General features: G+C 43.4%; 1 protein-coding gene across 3 annotated transcripts in view; it reads right to left on the bottom strand.

The window, feature by feature from the left end:
* Nucleotides 1-21886, bottom strand: part of LOC139573378 (glutamate receptor ionotropic, kainate 5-like) — a 94729-nt gene that overhangs the window by 71998 nt on the left and 845 nt on the right. The gene's annotated exons all lie outside the window — the stretch shown is intronic.

The following is a 21886-nucleotide window of genomic DNA, read 5'->3' as shown; positions in this document are numbered from 1 at the left end:
ATCTCTGTTCAGATATGGAGTCAGATACCCTCTGCGTTGGGACAGGATAGAGATTTCAATACAGACACAATAGCATTACATTATCACGGAAGGAGAAAACACAAATACTACTTTGAACGGCCCCTGAGAGGTTGAGGAGAGAGAGAAAAACAACGGATGAACTCTATGGGGCCACAGATGGTGTTGTATAATCTAAAAAGTACATAAAGGGGAGTAAAACTGAGCGTGGAGGTTAAGCCATTTTAATAGCTGTGAGCAACCAGAGTCTGTGATGAGGACCATAATCAGTAGGAGATGAATGACTTATGCATCAGATGTTTCCCTAACTCAATAAATTGAGTCTGCCACACGAGTGTCATTAAAGTGATTCAACAATGGGATATCAAACGTCACATATCAATTATTTTTAATCGAGTGATAGTCTTATCTATCTGTGTGAATATTCACACAGATAGATAAGACTCATCGCTGTGAATATTCATGCGACGGTGCTTCTCGAGGTTAAAGAAATTGGTATGCACCCGGCAATGTTTAGACAACGTTATGCAAACATGAAAGGACATCTGTCATAGCCACACATGACAAGTCCATTTGTGACTAAGTTGTTGCAATGCAATGCAAATAACAGCCGGCCTCGCCGTTAACAGTTAGCTAGCCGGCGCTAGCACAACAAAACCACCATGATGTTTCAGGATGACAGTGTTGAGGCGATGGCGTTGCACGGAAGAGAACGTACAGCTGGGTGACTGGTTGTGACAGGTGTCATGTTCTTCCCATGAGTCACGATACTGAATCAAAGACCTTTATGCTGAATGGTTCATGTAAAGTGCAACCTAACTTGTCACATCAAAGAAAAATGCTCTACATCTGGGTTTATGCTGTGGCCTTCCATTCAGACATGTATTGAGAGAGAGGGGGGGGGGGGGGAGATGGAGATGGAAAGCGAGAGAAGGATACAAAGAGAGAGAGAGAAATGGAGAGAGAGGGAGATTAATAGAAATAGAGAGAGTGATACAAGGCTGCATGAAAAGGATTAACATCACATTATGACAGAGCTGTCAGATGCCTTCAAGACCAAAACAGCATTTATTCTGTTTCTTTAGCCTTTAAGAGATTTAATCTCCATGAAGACCCGCCTCAGAAAGACTGATGGGTGTTTCTGATTCCTTTAAAGCTTTCGATATTAACTCTGATCCAGACATTAATTTACCACAACCATGAAAGCAACATGCAGGCACATGCTTTGGCAGAGATGAATGAAATGGTGACAGCTTCTGTACTGATCCAGGATCAGTTTACCCTCCGCAACTCCTAACCCTGTTATAGTCCAAGGTACACACAGACTCTTTGAATTGCCAGGTTGTCATTGTACATTACAAGTTGTGCTTTATTGAGCTGGTCAATAATCTAGAACAATGTTAATATTTTAAACCCTTTTGGGGTCCCAGAGTGAATATTTCAAAACTTCACGGGGTGTTCGAATTTGTCACGGGAATACCGAGAACCCCGAGCCTCTCTACAATCCCAACTATGGTTGAATAGGTTTTTAATGAATAACATCAGATCATTTTCCACCCAGAGATAATCTTCCCCTTAACTCTAATTCACCTGTAGATAAATCTCACCTTCCTTAAATCAAGTCAACGTCACTGTAAAATCCATCTACCCATCTTGTTCAATTATATTTCGCCTGTCCTTATTTCAAAGCCAGCCCAATGGGCACAGACGTCAGTTCAACGTCTAGCTTTGATTTACATTTTGGTTGAGTTGTCAACTATTGTGAATTCAACGTGAATTCAACAACAACAAAAATGTACCATGTTATGAGATTTAGGTTAAATGTTGGGTGAAAAACAATTTGAAATTCCCTGACGTTGAATATCGTTTTGCAAATGCTATCAGTTCTCCACGCTCATTCAACGTCATCACATAAAGATATTTTGTTGAAATGACGTGGAAACAACGTTGATTCAACCAGTTTTTGCCCAGTGGGAGTGGTCTAGACCACATAAACATGGCTGCTTGTTCATTACAAGTGGTCCTGTCTCCAGTGAGACACACTATCTCAGCCTCCCCAGAACAGATGTACTGGAAAGCAAGCATCGCTCATGTTTATTTATGTTAGGCCAATATAGACCAGAGGTGCTGTCTCCCTTTCTCTCCTTTTTTCTCTCCCTCCCCGTCACTCTCTCTGTCTCTCTGCCCTCCCTCCCTCGCTCTCTCTCTGTCCTCCCTTCTTCTCTCTCCATCTCTCTCTCTCTTTCTCTCCCTCTCGCTATCCCTCCCTCTCTCTCTGTCCTCCCTTCTTCTCTCTCCATCCCTCTCTCTCTTTCCCTCCCTCTCTCTCTGTCTCTTTCTCACTCTGAAGAAGTGAGTTACAGCAGCAATCTGCTGGTTTGACCAGCCCTCCACCTGTCTGTCTGTCTGCCTGTCTGTCAGGGTCTCGCACTATGCTCTGTGTGGTTTATTTACCGGAACTCTCTGGACAAAAACGGAGACACAACAACCAGGCTAACAGCCAAACTCACACACGTAAGCACACATACAAATACACATAAACACACACACACCAGTGGAGGCTCCTCAGAGGAGGAAGGGGAGCGAATTTCAGAAAAATATAAATAGTGAAACATTAACAAAGTTGTTGTTTTTAGATAAAACTATAGTAAATATATTCACATTACCAAATAATTGATTAAACACACTGTTTTGCAATGAGGTCTACAGTAGCCTCAACAGCACTCTGTAGGGTAGCACCATGGTGTAGCCGGAGGACAGCTAGTTCCCGTCCTCCTCTGGGTACATTGACTTCGATACCAAACCTAGGAGACTCATGGTTCTCACCCCCTTCCATAGACTTACACAGTAATTATGACGACATCCGGAGGACATCCTTCAACCTATCAGAGCTCTTGCAATATGAACTGACATGTTGTCCATCCAATAAAAGGATCCGATAATGAATCTAGTACTGAAAGCATAAGTTACAGCTAGCTAACACTACAGTGCATAAAGTGTGGAGAGTAGTTAACTCATAAGAGAGAGAAAGACAATAGTTTAAAAGATTTGAACAAATTAATTTTGTCAACAATTAAGGAAAAGCAGCAGCAAAAGAGAGTGAGAGAGCTAGCTAGCTATATTTAGTTGTATTTTTTTCCTTCTTAGTTTACCTTTCACTTACTTACAGTAGCTAATGCAGCTAATTTAGCGTACTCAACAACCTGACTCAAAAAGAGAAGAATGCTATGTATTTTAGCTAGCTGGCTTACACTGAAGTCCACAAGCGAAGGGAAAAGGTGAGAGGAGGAGAGCACGTAGATGCAAGAAGGAATTATACAACAAGCAAAGTGATGATTCTATATGTGGCTGCTATGAAAGTGAACTCTGTGTGCAGGTGATCAGGGGTGTATTCATTAAATGTTGCAAAACATTTCTAAAAAGGAATCAAACGGAATGAAACAGGGAGGGACCTACCTGAATTTCTCCAATAGAAACTCTCGTCTTAGTTGCAAAACGGAACATTTTGCAACTGTTTGTACTAATTATTACAACCCAGATCAGCTAAATGCAGGCAAGAGTGCGCAAGACGGTAATGAATGTGTTACTGTCTGTCACCTTGATTACTCAAATTTGTCTCTTGTACTGTGCCCCTACGTTATAAACATTTATAAACATTTGTAGGCTAGGTTGTGGCAACCTCATGATGGGTATAGGGAACATGTGAGTATCATGTAGTAGTTACATTGAGCTGGGTGAATGGAATATGAATGACAGTCATCAAATATGCTGTAATAGAAATAAGGCAATGCTCATAAAAAATAAATTGTCCTCCCTAATCTTGAATGGCACCAACCGCCACTAACACTATTTGGTTTGTTCCTTTGCTTGTTTTCTCTCTGTCCCTCTTTCTCTCTATCTACCTTCATCTCTTGTTTTCTCTCTGTCCCTCTTTCTCTCTTCTTCATCTCTTGTCTGCTCTGTCTCTCTTGTTCTCTCTACCTTCATCTCTTGCTCTACCGCTTTCTACATCTGTATCCCACTGTTTCTCTCCTATCTCCCTGTCTATCACCCTCTATCTATCACTCCTAATCCTCTGTTCCCGTGAGAAAGTGCAGGTCTGGGGTCTGGAGGTGGTCTGGGGTGGCAGGCAGGCAGGCAGGCAGGCAGGCAGGCAGGCAGGCAGGCAGGCAGGCAGGCAGGCAGGCAGTGGGTTGGATCAGAAAGGAGGTTAGTTAACTGCAGCCTGGTGGTGGGAGCTGTAAACTGGGACTGTACTCCACTACTCCACCTCTCTCCACAGGCTCTTCGATCCTGATGGCTAATCAATGTGTTTGGATTTCCCCCTGTGACCACGGCCCAGTGGGCCTGAAAGAGGTGAGCCACCGCCAGGCTTTACTCCCCTCCAGCAGTGACTGAGAAACACAGTGAGAAACAAAGCCACCACTAAACTGGGCAGATTAGACAGATACTCTAAGACTTAACTCCTTTTTGCTCAGCTGTTGCTTCCTTTCTCTCTTGTCTCTCGCTCTTGCTTTTCATTCACACAATATTTTCTTCAAAACTTGATCTCCATCTAGGCCCATCTCTCCGCCCTCCTGCTTCTCAGTCCCTACCCATATGACCCCTAGGATATTCCACAGAGTAATAAAGAAAAGGTTTCATGGGGATGCCCATGGTCTAACAATGCAGAGCGTTTTTTGGCACAGCTGAGTAAGTTCTTGTGATGCTACTTGCTAATGTTTGTTTGGGCTGCACTATGACAGTATCAGTTAGGTTGGCTTTCTTGGGTGTGATGCACTATGACAGTATCAGTTAGGTTGGCGTTCTTGGGTGTGATGCACTATGACAGTATCAGTTAGGTTGGCTTTCTTGGGTGTGATGCACAATGACAGTATCAGTTAGGTTGGCTTTCTTGGGTGTGATGCACAATGACAGTATCCGTTAGGTTGGCTTTCTTGGGTGTGATACACTATGACAGTATCAGTTAGGTTGGCTTTCTTGGGTGTGATGCACAATGACAGTATCAGTTAGGTTGGCTTTCTTGGGTGTGATGCACAATGACAGTATCAGTTAAGTTGGCTTTCTTGGGTGTGATGCACAATGACAGTATCAGTTAGGTTGGCTTTCTTGGGTGTGATGCTCAATGACAGTATCAGTTAGGTTGGCTTTCTTGGGTGTGATGCACAATGACAGTATCAGTTAGGTTGGCTTTCTTGGGTGTGATGCACAATGACAGTATCAGTTAGGTTGGCTTTCTTGGGTGTGATGCACAATGACAGTATCAGTTAGGTTGGCTTTCTTGGGTGTGATGCACAATGACAGCATCAGTTAGGTTGGCTTTCTTGGGTGTGATGCACAATGACAGTATCAGTCAAATTGGCTTTCTTGGGTGTGATGCACAATGACAGTATCAGTTAGGTTGGCTTTCTTGGGTGTGATGCACTATGACAGTATCAGTTAGGTTGGCTTTCTTGGGTGTGATGCACAATGACAGCATCAGTTAGTGTAACGGCTGTCGTAGTCGTTCTCCTCCTCAGACGAGGAGGAGCATGGATCGGACCAAGATGCAGAGTAGTTAGTGTTCATATTTTAATGAAAAATCAACAAAACACTTCAAAATACAAAACCAACAAAACCAACAAACGTGACAAACCCGAAACAGTCCTGTGTGGCCCAAACACAGTCACAGGAACACACACCCACCAAACACAAGTGAAACCCAGGCTGCCTAAGTATGATTCTCAATCAGGGACAACGATTGACAGCTGTCTCTGATTGAGAATCATACCAGGCCGAACACCAAATCCCAACATAGAAAATCAACCATAGACCAACCCACCCAACTCACGCCCTGACCAACTAAAATAAATACAAGACAAAGGAAAACAGGTCAGGAACGTGACAGTTAGGTTGGCTTTCTTGGGTGTGATGCACAATGACAGTATCAGTTAGGTTGGCTTTCTTGGGTGTGATGCACAATGACAGTATCAGTTAGGTTGGCTTTCTTGGGTGTGATGCACAATGACAGTATCAGTTAGGTTGGCTTTCTTGGGTGTGATGCACAATGACAGTATCAGTTAGGTTGGCTTTCTTGGGTGTGATGCACAATGACAGTATCAGTTAGGTTGGCTTTCTTGGGTGTGATGCACAATGACAGTATCAGTTAGGTTGGCTTTCTTGGGTTTCCTCTGATCCCGAGCGGCAAGCGGTACCGGAGAGCCAAGTCTAGGACCAAAAGGCTCCTTAACAGCTTCTACCCCCAAGCCATAAGACTGCTTAACAATTAATAAAATCGCCACTGGACAATTTACATTGACCCTCCCTTTTGTACACTGCTGCTACTCGCTGTTTATTATCTATGCATAGTCATTTCACCCCTACCTACATGTACAAATTACCTCAACTAACCTGTACCCCCCACACTGACTCGGTACCCCCTGTATATAGCCTCGTTATTGTTATTCTTACGGTGTTACTTTGAATATTTTTTTTAAACTTGAGTCTATTTGGTAAATATTTTTCTTAACTCTTCTTGAACTGCACTGTTGGTTAAGGGCCTGTAAATAAGCATTTCACAGTAAGGTCTACACTTGTTGTAGTCGGCGCATGTGACAAATAAAGTTTGATTTGATTTGATTCCAAATTGTTTTGGCTGTAGGCTATTGGCTGTGGGTGCCTGTGTCTGTGTACCTGTGTCTGTGTACCTGTATGTGGATGTATGACCATATAACTAGAGTATATACTGTACCTAGATGAAGTCAATCTGGGGATACTAGATCTTGCTTTTTGTACCCCGCAATACCAGATAGGTCAAAGGTGGGTACGGTGTCAGGGCAGGCAAAGGGTCAAAACCGGTAGGACTAGAAAAAACAGAGACTAGGAAAAACAGGAACACGGGGGAAAAATGCTGGTTGACTTGACAAGACAAGACGAACTGGCAACAGACAGACAGAAGACACCGGTATAAACACACAGGGAATAATGGGAACAAATGGGAGACACCTGGTGGGGGGTGGAGACAAGCACAAGACAGGTGAAACAGATCAGGGAGTGACAAAAACGGCATATACAGTATCTGACAGGCCTTCCCACTTCCTCTGTCATGAAGCACTGGATATCCAATATTACCCCTCGATACTGTACCATCGATTTCTCCTATAGATCTACGGAGTATCGTATTGTGAATACTGGATACCTCTATACCAATAACTTGAATCAAATGATGCTCAGTGACTGACTTAGACTGAAATAGGTTCCGGTACAGATTTTGGGTGCAGGTACTGTTTATATTTAGCTGCAGGAGCTTAAGCAGTAGAACATTTGAGGTGCCGGTACTCAGCTCCGGTGAACTCCTGCCCAAGTCAAGCACTGCTGATACTGTATACCTCTATACCAGCATCATGAATCAACTGATACTGGATACCTCTATACCAGCATCATGAATCAACTGATACTGGATACCTCCATACCAGCATCATGAATCAACTGATACTGGATACCTCTATACCAGCATCATGAATCAACTGATACTGGATACCTCTATACCAGCATCATGAATCAACTGATACTGGATACCTCCATACCAGCATCATGAATCAACTGATACTGGATACCTCCATACCAGCATCATGAATCAACTGATACTGGATACCTCTATACCAACATCATGAATCAACTGATACTGGATACCTCCATACCAGCATCATGAATCAACTGATGCTGGATACCTCCATACCAGCATCATGAATCAACTGATACTGGATACCTCCATACCAGCATCATGAATCAACTGATACTAGATACCTCCATACCAGCATCATGAATCAACTGATAATGGATACCTCCATACCAGCATCATAAATCAACTGATACTGGATACCTCTATACCAGCATCATGAATCAACTGATACTGGATACCTCTATACCAGCATCATGAATCAACTGATACTGGATACCTCCATACCAGCATCATGAATCAACTGATACTGGATACCTCCATACCAGCATCATGAATCAACTGATACTGGATACCTCCATACCAGCATCATGAATCAACTGATACTGGATACCTCCATACCAGCATCATGAATCAACTGATACTGGATACCCCTATACAAGCATCATGGATCAACTGATACCTATCATGACACAAGGCTAGACCCAGATGCAGACACAGGAGGCAGATAGTTGGAGTCTTTCAATATGTATTAATCCAATAGGGTAAGGCAAGAGAATGGTCGTGGACAGGCAAAAGGGTCTAAACCAGTTCAGAGTCCAAAAGGTACCGAAGGGCAGGCAGAATCAAGGTCAGAGCAGGCAGGATGATCAGGCAGGCGGGAAAGTAGTCCAGAGACAAGCAGGGGTCAAAACCTGGAAGACTATCAAAAAGAGAATAGCAAAAGGAGATCGGGAAAAACACGCTGGTTGACTTGACTAACATACAAGACGAACTGGCACAGAGAGACAGGAATCACAGGGGAAAATACACTGGGGGAAATAAGTGACACCTGGAGGAGGTGGAGACAATCACAGGAACAGGTGAAACAGATCAGGGCGTGACAGATACTTATATACCAGCATCTTGAATCAACTGATCCTGGATACCTCTATACCAGCATCATTAATCAACTGATCCTGGATACCTCTATACCAGCATCATTAATCAACTGATCCTGGATACCTCTATACCAGCATCATTAATCAATACAGTCACTGTCCTACATGGATGAAATGCATCCAAGGTGGACTTTGCGCAGCAGGTTTTCTACATTGCAGCAGGTTTTCTACATTGCAGCAGGTTTTCTACATTGCAGCAGGTTTTCTACATTGCAGCAGGTTTTCTACATTGCAGCAGGTTTTCTACATGTCCCAACAGGTGCTCACTGATGTTTTGACAAAACAAATCAATGAGTTTTTCTTCCAGGCAGGAGAACACTGCATTGATGACCCAGGCTTACCAACACACACTCTCTCTGCAGCTACACACACACACACACACACACACACACACACACACACACTCACTTTATTAGTCCATCTATCCCTTGACTCGAACACACAGTTGAGTTTAGATGGCATTTGTGGTAGTGAATGAATTGAGATAACCGCCCGCATAGCCCATACCATGTATCAACTGTTTTGAGACCTGTATGCCTGTATAATACAATCCAGCATTATTATCATTACACCACTCCATTATAACTAGGTTGAGTTACCTCCATCTCATGAAAGGTACATTGCTTTGTCCTATTGAAAAGCACTAGAGAAAGGCAATCCATTAGGTTTTGTTCTACCACTTCAATAGAACTGGAAGTGTAGTGGTACTGCAGGCTCCCTGGTACAACCAGTGGTGTTCACTAAATAGCCCCTGATTGGAGTGACTCATCAGTGTGGCCTCAGTGTTCAAGAGCAAAAACGTAGCGAGAGCGGGGTTAGGAATAGAGAGAGCTCACAAGGAATAACACTTGTCAAACAAAACAGGATGAAGCCAAGGGATGCTGAAGTGCCTCAGTGGAAGCAAACATTCTTAAAGGCTTTTCATTATAACCATTGAAATGAGCACAAGGAGTACATCCTTGGGTTTGTAGCTTTGTGGCCATGTGAGTGCATAAAGCCATAGGCCATTTCAATCCTTGTTTCATTAAGAAAGAACAGTAGTTTAGCATGAGGATTGGTGGTCAGCATGAGATCTGACTCTGACTGATTCCTGAGGGGAAGAGGAGGAGGAGAGACGTGGAGGAGAGGAGAAGTGAAGCTGTGAGGTGAAACTGTGAATAATGATGGAGAAAGATGATGTCTCTGGACCACATGATGAGTACAGCTATTAGCCGCAGTCTGTCATCTACTCAGGTAACAGCAGAGGTCTACTATTACTTTCAGTTCAAAATCTAATTTCTTTGCAGTCTGAAATCAACCTCTCAGCCCTTCCTTAGTATATTATTTTATTTCCACTCTCTTCAATACAGATCTGATGAGACTTGGTAGGTCTGTAGTCAATATGAAGATGCATGGCTTCAGCTGACTTTACAATGGTTTCACCACATTAGCTAATGCTGCTCTAAGTAACTGATCTATTGACTGATTCCACTAAAAGCATTGCTCTGAAAAACCAGTTGGAACAAACTGAGCAGCGAAGCCACACTAGCAGACCCAACAGTGACATTGTGACCTAGCCCCTGTGGTCAGAACTCAGAACACTGACTGACATGGAGCTAATGAGCAGCCAGCCAGCCGCCCGCTAACAAAACAACACGCTATTATACCCACAATGCCCTTCACCAGCCCACTCTCTCCTCTCTGGGCCAGGACCTCAGATAACCAGCTGGACCCTTATGAAGACCAGTATGGAACCAAATAATAAACTGGCAAGTAATGTCAGTTTTTTAAATTTCAAATATACAAATCCCATTACAATAAAGGCTGTTTAATCTTGGGGTGATTTGGATAGTCTTGGAATTTTTTGCATTAGGCTTGGATGTTCTGTAGTCCTCCTCCCAGAGTGAAACCTTTCAACATGACTCTCTCACCACATTAGGTGACTACCCATTCTCTCCTCCTATAACTGAAATTAGACTCATGAACCTCTCTATGTCTTTACCCAAGTGATCCCAGTGACCAGCCATTTCCAATCCATCCAGAGATAATGGAACTCTCTGGGCTGCAACCATTGATGCTACTACTGTAGCCCCGCTGTGACTGACTTATACTGAAAAAGGTTCCGGTACAGATTTTGGGTGCAGGTACTGTTTATATTTAGCTGCAGGAGCTCAAGCAGGAGAACATTTGAGGTGCCGGTACTCAGCTCCGGTGAACTCCTGCCCAAGTCAAGCACTGCTGATACTGTATACCTCTATACCAGCATCATGAATCAACTGGTACTGGATACCTCTATATGCCACGGTAACATGGTCTTCCCACCAAACCTATTATCTCAGACTAGGACTGTGTCACCTGAGCACTAAACCGTGTTAATATTATTCTAAAACCTGATTAAACTGATTAGATACTGATCTGTTCTATGAATTCTAATAGAGAGAACCACTGCCTACAGTCCTTTATAAACCTATTATACTACTGCAAGTCTGAAGGACGCACAACTCTTTAACAGCATATCAACCCCTTTTACAAACACACACACACACACACACACACACACACACACACACACACACACACACACACACACACACACACACACACACACACACACACACACACACACACACACACACACACACACACACACGAGACAGTCATAGACACACAAACACACAGACACACACGCACCCAAAGACCATCCGCTATCTAATTTTAATGACTACATTGACAGAGAAGGCTATTAGCAGCCTTCACTTTACTTTACGGTGGACGGACCACACAACCCAGTCAGGAGGGAGCAGCATGTCACCGGGTGGTCCACCCTAATGCCCGTCCCCCAATTCCCCCCTCCCTCTAGTCTCTCCCTGAGCACAACATGCCAGCCAGGAGCTGACAGCCAGCAATACAAACATGCCCATTCCTTCTGCTCCATTAGGCAATGAGGAGCTGGGCTTTTATATGGGCCGATGGGCTGGACGGGCTTGCATTGCGCTGGTTCCACTGGCAGACAGGAGGCAGCAGGCAGGAGGTTGGTGCTGCAGTGCAGTGCAGTACAGTACAGTACAGAGAGAGATTACACAAAGCCTAATATTAAAGGGTAGAGCAATTAGTGTCCACCTCATCAAGTCAAACTGTAGGATCTTCTGTGTTGATAGGTTTAATTCCTCTGTAGCTCTTACACTAGTTATCTATGTACTGTGTAGCTCTTATGTCCCTTACCAGATTAGGTGATTTATTATGATCAAGTCTGGTGAAGACAGGGATCGAGATGTTGCTAGATTACATACAAACCTGGGATCATCTACAGCGTGCTTAGACTGGATGTTAAGACTTTCTTTTCATTTCATACTTCATTGTGTATGTGCCAACTACACTGGAGCCCAGCGAATGAACAAACAACATCACCCCCTGTGAAGCTTTAATTAACTGTACAAACTAGAGAGCTGCTCGTTAGATCAACTGGCTAATCATGAGTTGTATGCTGCAGGGTTTGGGTTGGTGTCCCTCATGTGAACCCTTTAACATTAGAGAAGCAGTGATTCATACAGCTGGTGGCTGGCTGATGTCTGTGGGTCTCAGCTGGAGAGGTTAGAGCAGTGCTATTCAAACTTTTTCAGCGGGGACCCCATTTATTCAGACAGAATCTTTGGGGACCCCATTTACTCAGACAGAATTTCTGGGGACCCCATTTACTCAGACAGAATTCCTGGGACTCCATTTTTTCAGACCCCACTGCAGATCCCCCTTCGCAACACAGACTTTGAATACCACTGTGTTAGAGGCTACAGTACAAGTAAGTTCTACATAGAGCCATTACACCACATGCCATTAATGCTTTGCTTGTTAAAATAAATGATGTCAGTCCTGTACATGGATAAACGCTGCAAGTAACGGCTCAGCTAACCTCTTCTAAGTAGATGGAGCTAACTGAAAAATCGATGTCGCGGTCAATAGCGTGTTGAGTTACCATGTACAAGTGTGATGTGTTGGTTTTATAGGCCCTAACCCTAGTCGAGTGGTTGTGAACACCCTTGCTATTTCGCGTGTAATGTGTGTTTTGTTCCAACTTGCTTTTACCAGGAGTCTTCTCAGACCTAGCCTTTAATGCTACAGACTAATTGTAGCTTCTGCTGAGAGGAGCACGGGTGTAGGTCCAATCAGCCGTCAAGTCAGGGGTTCAAGTCCAGCGCTATTATTAGTTACTGTGAGAGATATGGGTTCGGCCCTGATATTCCAGTAGTAGGTTTACTGTGCTCTACAAAAGCTAAACACTCTGTGCTGTAGTTTCTGCAACCTATTGGTTTTTCTACTCTCCCTTGGGAGAGAACACCATTTATCAGCATCCAAAGGAGCGTGGACATATCGATGCACAACATGGCTGGGATTTCTGCTTTTATTACGCTTTAAACTGCAAGGTCAACTTAGCGGAAATATATGTCAACGCTGCCAAGACCGGCTACATGGAACACATGGCTAGGCACACAGGATTCAGTGTAGAACATTGAGATAAGAGGAGTAGAGAGTGGAGATTCAGTGTAGAACATTGAGATAAGAGGAGTAGAGAGTGGAGATTCAGTGTAGAACATTGAGATAAGAGGAGTAGAGAGTGGAGATTCAGTGTAGAACATTGAGATAAGAGGAGTAGAGAGTGGAGATTCAGTGTAGAACATTGAGATAAGAGGAGTGGAGAGTGGCCTTTCTCCAAGAGAAAGGCCTAGGTAAGGCTAAATCATATTCATCCTACATCTGAAAGTGAGACGAATGTGTTTTATTCTAACCTTTTGACCAGACCAAACCTGGGGCCCTGGTTATATTTCTACTACTACTATCATCACCAACGGACCAAACCTGGTGACCTGGATATGAACTCTAATACTACTACTACTATCACCACCAGACCAAACCTGGGGCCCTGGTTATAAACTCTAATACTGCTACACATTGCAACACCAGACCAAACCTGGGGCCTGGTTATAAACTATAATACTGCTACACATTGCAACACCAGACCAAACCTGGGGCCTGGTTATAAACTCTAATACTGCTACACATTGCAACACCAGACCAAACCTGGGGTCTGGTTATAAACTCTAACACTGCTACACATTGCAACACCAGACCAAACCTGGGGTCTGGTTATAAACTCTAACACTGCTACACATTGCAACACCAGACCAAACCTGGGGCCCTGGTTATAAACTCTAACACTGCTACAAATTGCAACACCAGACCAAACCTGGGGTCTGGTTATAAACTCTAATACTACTACTACTATCACCACCAGACCAAACCTGGGGCCCTGGTTATAAACTCTAATACTATTACACCTTGCAACACCAGACCAAACCAGGGGCCTGGTTATAAACTCTAATACTACTACTACTATCACCACCAGACCAAACCTGGGGCCCTGGTTATAAACTCTAATACTATTACACCTTGCAACACCAGACCAAACCTGGGGCCTGGTTATAAACTCTAATACTACTACTACTATCACCACCAGACCAAACCTGGGGCCCTGGTTATAAACTCTAATACTATTACACCTTGCAACACCAGACCAAACCTGGGGCCTGGTTATAAACTCTAATACTACTACTACTATCACCACCAGACCAAACCTGGGGCCATGGTTATAAACTCTAATACTATTACACCTTGCAACACCAGACCAAACCTGGGGCCTGGTTATCAGATCTAATACACCTACTACCATCATCACCAGACCATACCTTGGTCCCTTGTTAGAAACTCTGATATTACTACTACTATCACACACACACACAACCTGGGGTCCTGGTTATGAGCTCTAATACTACTACTATCACCACCAGACCAAACCTGAGGCCCTGGTTATAAACTCTAATACTACTACTACTATCACCACCAGACCAAACCTGAGGCCCTGGTTATAAACTCTAATACTACTACTACTATCACCACCAGACCAAACCTGGGGCCCTGGTTATAAACTTGAATAATTCTAATATCACCACCAAAACAAACATGGGGCCCTGGTAATAAACTCTAATACTACTACTACTATAACCACCAAACCAAACTTGGGGCCCTGGTTATAAACTCTAATACTACTACTACTATAACCACCAAACCAAACTTGGGGCCCTGGTTATAAACTCTAATACTACTACTACTATAACCACCAAACCAAACTTGGGGCCCTGGTTATAAACTCTAATACTACTACTACGTTCACCACCACACCAGACCTGGGGCCCTGGTTATAAACTCTAATACTACTACAACTATCACCACCACACCAAACCTGGGGCCCTGGTTATAAACTCTAATACTACTACTACTATCACCACCAGACCAAACCTGAGGCCCTGGTTAGAAACTCTAATACTACTACTACGTTCACCACCACACCAGACCTGGGGCCCTGGTTATAAACTCTAATACTACTACAACTATCACCACCACACCAAACCTGGGGCCCTGGTTATAAACTCTAATACTACTACTACTATCACCACCAGACCAAACCTGAGGCCCTGGTTATAAACTCTAATACTACTACTACTATCACCACCAGACCAAACCTGGGGCCCTGGTTATAAACTTGAATAATTCTAATATCACCACCAAAACAAACATGGGGCCCTGGTAATAAACTCTAATACTACTACTACTATAACCACCAAACCAAACTTGGGGCCCTGGTTATAAACTCTAATACTACTACTACTATAACCACCAAACCAAACTTGGGGCCCTGGTTATAAACTCTAATACTACTACTACTATAACCACCAAACCAAACTTGGGGCCCTGGTTATAAACTCTAATACTACTACTACGTTCACCACCACACCAGACCTGGGGCCCTGGTTATAAACTCTAATACTACTACAACTATCACCACCACACCAAACCTGGGGCCCTGGTTATAAACTCTAATACTACTACTATCACCACCACCACACCAAACCTGGGGCCCTGGCTATAAACTCTAATACTGCTACTACTTTCACCACCAGACAAAACTTAGAGAGCATGGTTATAAACTCGAATACTACTACTACTATTACCAACAGACCAAACCTGGGGCCCTGGTTATAAACTTTAATACTATTACTACTATCACAACCATACCAAACCTGAGGCATAAGTGACAAACTCTAATACTACTACTACAATCACCACCAAACCAAACCTGGAGAGCGGGGTTATAAACTCTAATACTATTACTACTATCACCACCAGACCAAACCTGGGGAGAATGGATATAAACTCTAATACTACTACTACTACTATCACCACCAGACCAAACCTGGGGAGAATGGATATAAACTCTAATACTATTACTACTATCACCACTATTCCAAATGTGAGGCATAAGTGACAAACTCTAATACTACTACTACCATCACATCCAAACCAAAGCTGAGACCGTTGTTATAAACTCTAATGCTACTTCTACTAGCACCACCAAAACAAACCTGGGGCCCTGGTTTTAAACTCTAATACCACTACTAATATCACCACCAGACCAAACCTGAGGCCCTGGTTATAAACTCTTATACTACTACTACTATCACCACCAGACCAAACCTGGGGCCCTGGTTATAAACTCGAATACTACTAATTTCACCACCAGACCAAACCTGGGGAGCATGGTTATAAACTCTAATAATTCTACTACTGTGACCACCAAACCAAACCTGTGGCCCTGTTATAACTCTAATACTACTACTAAGATCTGAACCAGACCAAACCTGGGGCTCTGTTTATAAAACAACTACTATTATCATCACCAGACCAAACTTGGGGCCCTGGTTAAAAACTCTAATACTACTTCTACTATCACCACAGACCTAACCTGGGTCCTTGTTTATAAACTCAAATGCTACTACTATCACCACCAGACCAAACCTGGAGCCCTGGCTATAAACTCTAATACAAATACTATCACCACCAGACGAATCCTGCGGGCCCTGTTAATAAACTCTAATACTACTACAACGATTACCACCAGACCAAACCTGGGACACTGGTTATAAACTTTAATACTACATATATCACCACCAGACCTAACATGGGGCCCTGGCTATAAATGCTAAAACTGCTCCTACTTTCTCCACCAGACCAAACCTGGAGAACATGGTTATAAACTCTAATACTAATACTACTATTACCACCAGACCAAACCTAGGGAGCCTGGATATAAACTCTAATACTATTACTACTATCACCACCATACCAAACCTGAGGCATAAGTTACAAACTCTAATACTACTACTACGATCAACATCAAACTAAACCTGGGGCACTGGTTACACACTCTTATACTACTACTACGATCAGAACCAGACCAAACCTGGGGCCCTGGTTATAAATTCTAATACTACTACTATCACCACCAGACCACACCTGGGGAGTGTGGTTACAGACTCTAATACTACTACTACTACCACCACCAGACCAAACCTGGGGCCCTGGTTATAAACTCTAATACTACTACTACTACTACCACCACCATACCAAACCTGGGGCCCTGGTTATAAACTCTAATGCCACTGCTCCGATCAAAACCACACCAAATCTGGGGCCCTGGTTATAAGCTCTAATACTAATACTACTATCACCACCAGACCAAATCTGGGGCCCTGGTTATAAACTCCAATAATACTACTATCACCACCAGACCAAACCTGGTGCCTGGTTATAAACTCTAATACTACTATCACCACCAGACCAAACCTGGTGCATTGGTTGCAAACTCTAATACTACTATCACCACCAGACCAAACCTGGTGCATTAGTTGTAAACTCTAATACTACTATCACCACCAGACCAAATCTGGGGCCTGGTTATAAACTCCAATAATACTACTATCACCACCAGACCAAACCTGGTGCATTGGTTGTAAACTCTAATACTACTATCACCACCAGACCAAACCTGGTGCATTGGTTGTAAACTCTAATACTACTATCACCACCAGACCAAACTTGGTGCCTGGTTATAAACTCTAATACTACTACTATCACCACCAGACCAAACCTGGTGCATTGGTTGTAAACTCTAATACTACCATCACCACCAGACCTAACCTGGTGCATTGGTTGTAAACTCTAATACTACTATCACCACCAGACCAAACCTGGTGCATTGGTTGTAAACTCTAATACTACTATCACCACCAGACCAACCTGGTGCATTGGTTGTAAACTCTAAAACTACTATCACCACCAGACCAACCTGGTGCATTGGTTGTAAACTCTAAAACTACTATCACCACCAGACCAAACCTGGTGCATTGGTTGTAAACTCTAATACTACTATCACCACCAGACCAAACCTGGTGCATTGGTTGTAAACTCTAATACTACTATCACCACCAGACCAAACCTGGTGCATTGGTTGTAAACTCTAATACTACTACTATCACCACCAGACCAAACCTGGTGCATTGGTTGTAAACTCTAAAACTACTATCACCACCAGACCAAACCTGGTGCATTGGTTGTAAACTCTAATACTACTATCACCACCAGACCAAACCTGGTGCATTGGTTGTAAACTCTAATACTACTACTATCACCACCAGACCAAACCTGGTGCATTGGTTGTAAACTCTAATACTACTATCACCACCAGACCAAACCTGGTGCATTGGTTGTAAACTCTAATACTACTACTATCACCACCAGACCAAACCTGGTGCATTGGTTGTAAACTCTAAAACTACTATCACCACCAGACCAAACCTGGTGCATTGGTTGTAACCTCTAATACTACAACTACGTTCACCACCAGACCAAACCTGGTGCATTGGTTGTAAACTCTAATACTACTACTACGTTCACCACCAGACATGCCTGTCAACTATGTTAGAAGGATCAGTTAATGCTACAGCATCCATCCAATCTAAAATAAAGCATTGATCCCATAATGGATCCAAAAGAATGAAGCTTTGGTCTTAACTACATGTCACTGTATACCTGTCAAACCACGTGACAACCTAGTTACAGTACTTAACACTGTTAGAAGTGAGCGGTACAAGGGTACATGGTTACATGTCAGTTGTTATGACAGCATTGTGTAGGCATTATACAGTCCATTCAGAAAGACTCCTTGACTTTTTCCACATTTTGTTACTTTTCAGCCTTATTCTAAAATGTACTAAATAAAAAGGAATCCTCATCAATCTACACACATGATTTGGGAAGGCACACACCTGTCTATATAAGATCCCACAGTTGACAGTTCATATCAGAGCAAAAATCAAGCAATGAGGTCGAAGGAATTGTCCGTAGAGAAGACAGTGGCCTCCATCATTCTTAATGAGGGGAGAATGGCCTTGGTCAGGGAGGCCTTGGTCAGGGAGGTGACTGACAGAGCTCCAGAGTTCCTCTGTGGAGATGGGAGAAGCTTCCAGAAGGACAACCATCTCTGCAGCACTCAACCAATCATGCCTTTATGGTAGAGTAGCCAGACGGAAGCCACTCCTCAGTAAAAGGAACATGACAGCCCACTTGGAGTCACCTAAAGGACTCTCAGACCATGAGAAACAAGATTCTCTGGTCTGATGAAACCAAGATTGAACTCTTTGGGCTGAATGCCAAGCGTCACATCTGGAGGAAACCTGGCACCATCCCTACGGTGAAGCATGGTGGTGGCAGCATCATGCTGTGGGGATGTTTTTCAGCGGCAGGGACGGGGAGACTAGTCAGGATCGAGGGTAAGATGAACGAAGCAAAGAACAGAGAGATCCTTGATGAAAACCTTCTCCAGGTGAAAACTTTCAGGACCTCAGACTGGGGAGAAGATTCACCTTCCAACAGGACAATGACTCTAACCACATAGCCAAGACAACGCAGGAGTGGCTTCGGGACAAGTCTCTGAATGTCCTTGAGTGGCCCAGCCAGAGCCCGGACTTGAACCTGAGCGAACATCTCTGGAGAGACCTGAAAATAATTGTGCAGTGACTATCCCCACCCAACCTGACAGAGTTTTAGAGGATCTGCAGAGAAGAATGGAAGAAACACCCCAAATACAGGTGTGCCAAACAGGTGTGTCATACCCAAGAAGTATCAAGGCTGTAATCACTGCCAAATATGCTTCAACAAAGTACTGAGTAAAGGGTCTGAATACTGGAAATATTTAAAAAATATTATAATATTTGCCAACATTTCTAAAAACCTGTTTTTGCTTTGTCTTTATGGCGTATTGTGTGTAGATTAATGAGGAGAGAAAAACTATTTGATCAATTTTAGAATAAGGCTGTAACGTAACAAAATTTGGAAAAAGTCAAGGGGTCTGAATACTTCCCGAATGCACTGTATATAAAGGCATTATGACATCCCTTTCGCAACACACTGAAGCTCACTCCTCCTGTCCTCTCCAGCCTATTCTGGAGCAGAGAGAGGAAAGCAGTGTTATGTTATCTCTGTGCTTCTGCAGTAATGGTATTATTTAGTCATCTTAATTCTCCTGGGCTGACCAACAGTGTGAACAAAGCAGGGCCTTACTAAGCCCATCAGCGTGGTCACTCGAAGCAGAGGTCTTTTCCTTCTCCACAGACCCTACAGGCTCCTCTATCCCCCCCCCCCTCGTTCTTTCTGCATCCCTCCATCTATTTATCCATTCTCCCTCTCTCCTTCTGCATATTCCTCTGCCTCTTTCTCTCTTCCTCTCTCCCCTCCATCCCTCCCTCACTTCATCATCTCTCTCTCTCTACCTCTCCCACCCTCCTTCTCCTCTCTCTGTGGCGAGAGAGATTTGTGCGTGTAATGGTGTTATTCACAGTTCATTGGTCTGTTTGAAGGGACTATCTTGATTGAGCGTTTCCCAGTGCAGGGCAGGGCAGGGTGGATGGGGGACTGTATAAAGATGTGTTGGGAGCCTGTGGAGATGGATGGGCTATGAGAACATGGACACACAGTAGGGTGCTGCCATGTTTGTCAAGCCTATAATCTAAAGACAACATTGTAAACTTTAAACAATGGCACATAGAGGGAAACTGACACTATGCACACTCGGAAGCACGCAGGAGAGATTTTAGCTCTTCGAGAGGCTCAGTCTGTTGGAAATATTGGACATAGAAACAGTAGGCTAGCACAGATGAGTGAAATTGATAGTAAACTGGACACTGGAAAGCAAGTGGATAAGCCCCAGAGCTAGCCAGACAGAGAAAAACAGAATCAATCATGCTCTCGCTCGTTCGCTCTCTCTCTCTCTCCCCCACCCTCCCTCACTCCCTCCCTCCCACCTTACCTCACCCCCCCCTCTCTCTCTCTCTCTCTCTCTCTCTCTCTCTCTCTCTCTCTCTCTCTCTCTCTCTCTCTCTCTCTCTCTCTCTCTCTCTCTCTCTCTCTCTCTCTCTCTCTCTCTCTCTCAATTAAATTCAAGGGGCTTTATTGGCATGGGAAACATGTGTTAACATTGCCAAAGCAAGTGAGGTAGATATTATACAAAAGTGAAATAAACAATACAAATTAACAGTAAACATTACACATACAGAAGTTTCAAAACAATAAAGACATTACAAATGTTATATTATATATATACAGTGTTGTAACAATGTACAAATGGTTAAAGCACACAAGTTAAAATAAATAAGCATAAATATGGGTTGTATTTACAATGGTGTTTGTTCTTCACTGTTTATTGTTTATTCTCTCTCTCTCTCTCTCTCTCTCTCTCTCTCTCTCCCTCTCCTTCTCTCTCTCTCTCTCTCTCTCCTCCCTCCCTACCTCCCCCCCTCTCTCTCTCCCCCTCTCTCTCCTCACCTTGTGTCTCTCTCCCTCTCTCTCTCTCCTCCCTCCCTACCTCCCCCTCTCTCTCTATCTCTCCCCCTCTCTCTCCTCACCCTCTCTCTCTCTCTCTCTCTCTCTCTCTCTCTCTCTCTCTCTCTCTCTCTCTCTCTCTCTCTCTCTCTCTCTCTCTCTCTCTCTCTCTCTCTCTCTCTCTCTCTCTCTCTCTCTCTCTCTCTCTCTCTCAATTAAATTCAAGGGGCTTTATTGGCATGGGAAACATGTGTTAACATTGCCAAAGCAAGTGAGGTAGATATTATACAAAAGTGAAATAAACAATACAAATTAACAGTAAACATTACACATACAGAAGTTTCAAAACAATAAAGACATTACAAATGTTATATTATATATATACAGTGTTGTAACAATGTACAAATGGTTAAAGCACACAAGTTAAAATAAATAAGCATAAATATGGGTTGTATTTACAATGGTGTTTGTTCTTCACTGTTTATTGTTTATTCTCTCTCTCTCTCTCTCTCTCTCTCTCTCTCTC

Source organism: Salvelinus alpinus, chromosome 4 (assembly GCF_045679555.1).
Source record: "Salvelinus alpinus chromosome 4, SLU_Salpinus.1, whole genome shotgun sequence".
Classification (NCBI taxonomy): Eukaryota; Metazoa; Chordata; class Actinopteri; order Salmoniformes; family Salmonidae; genus Salvelinus; species Salvelinus alpinus.
This window is presented reverse-complemented; position numbering and strand designations above follow the sequence as displayed.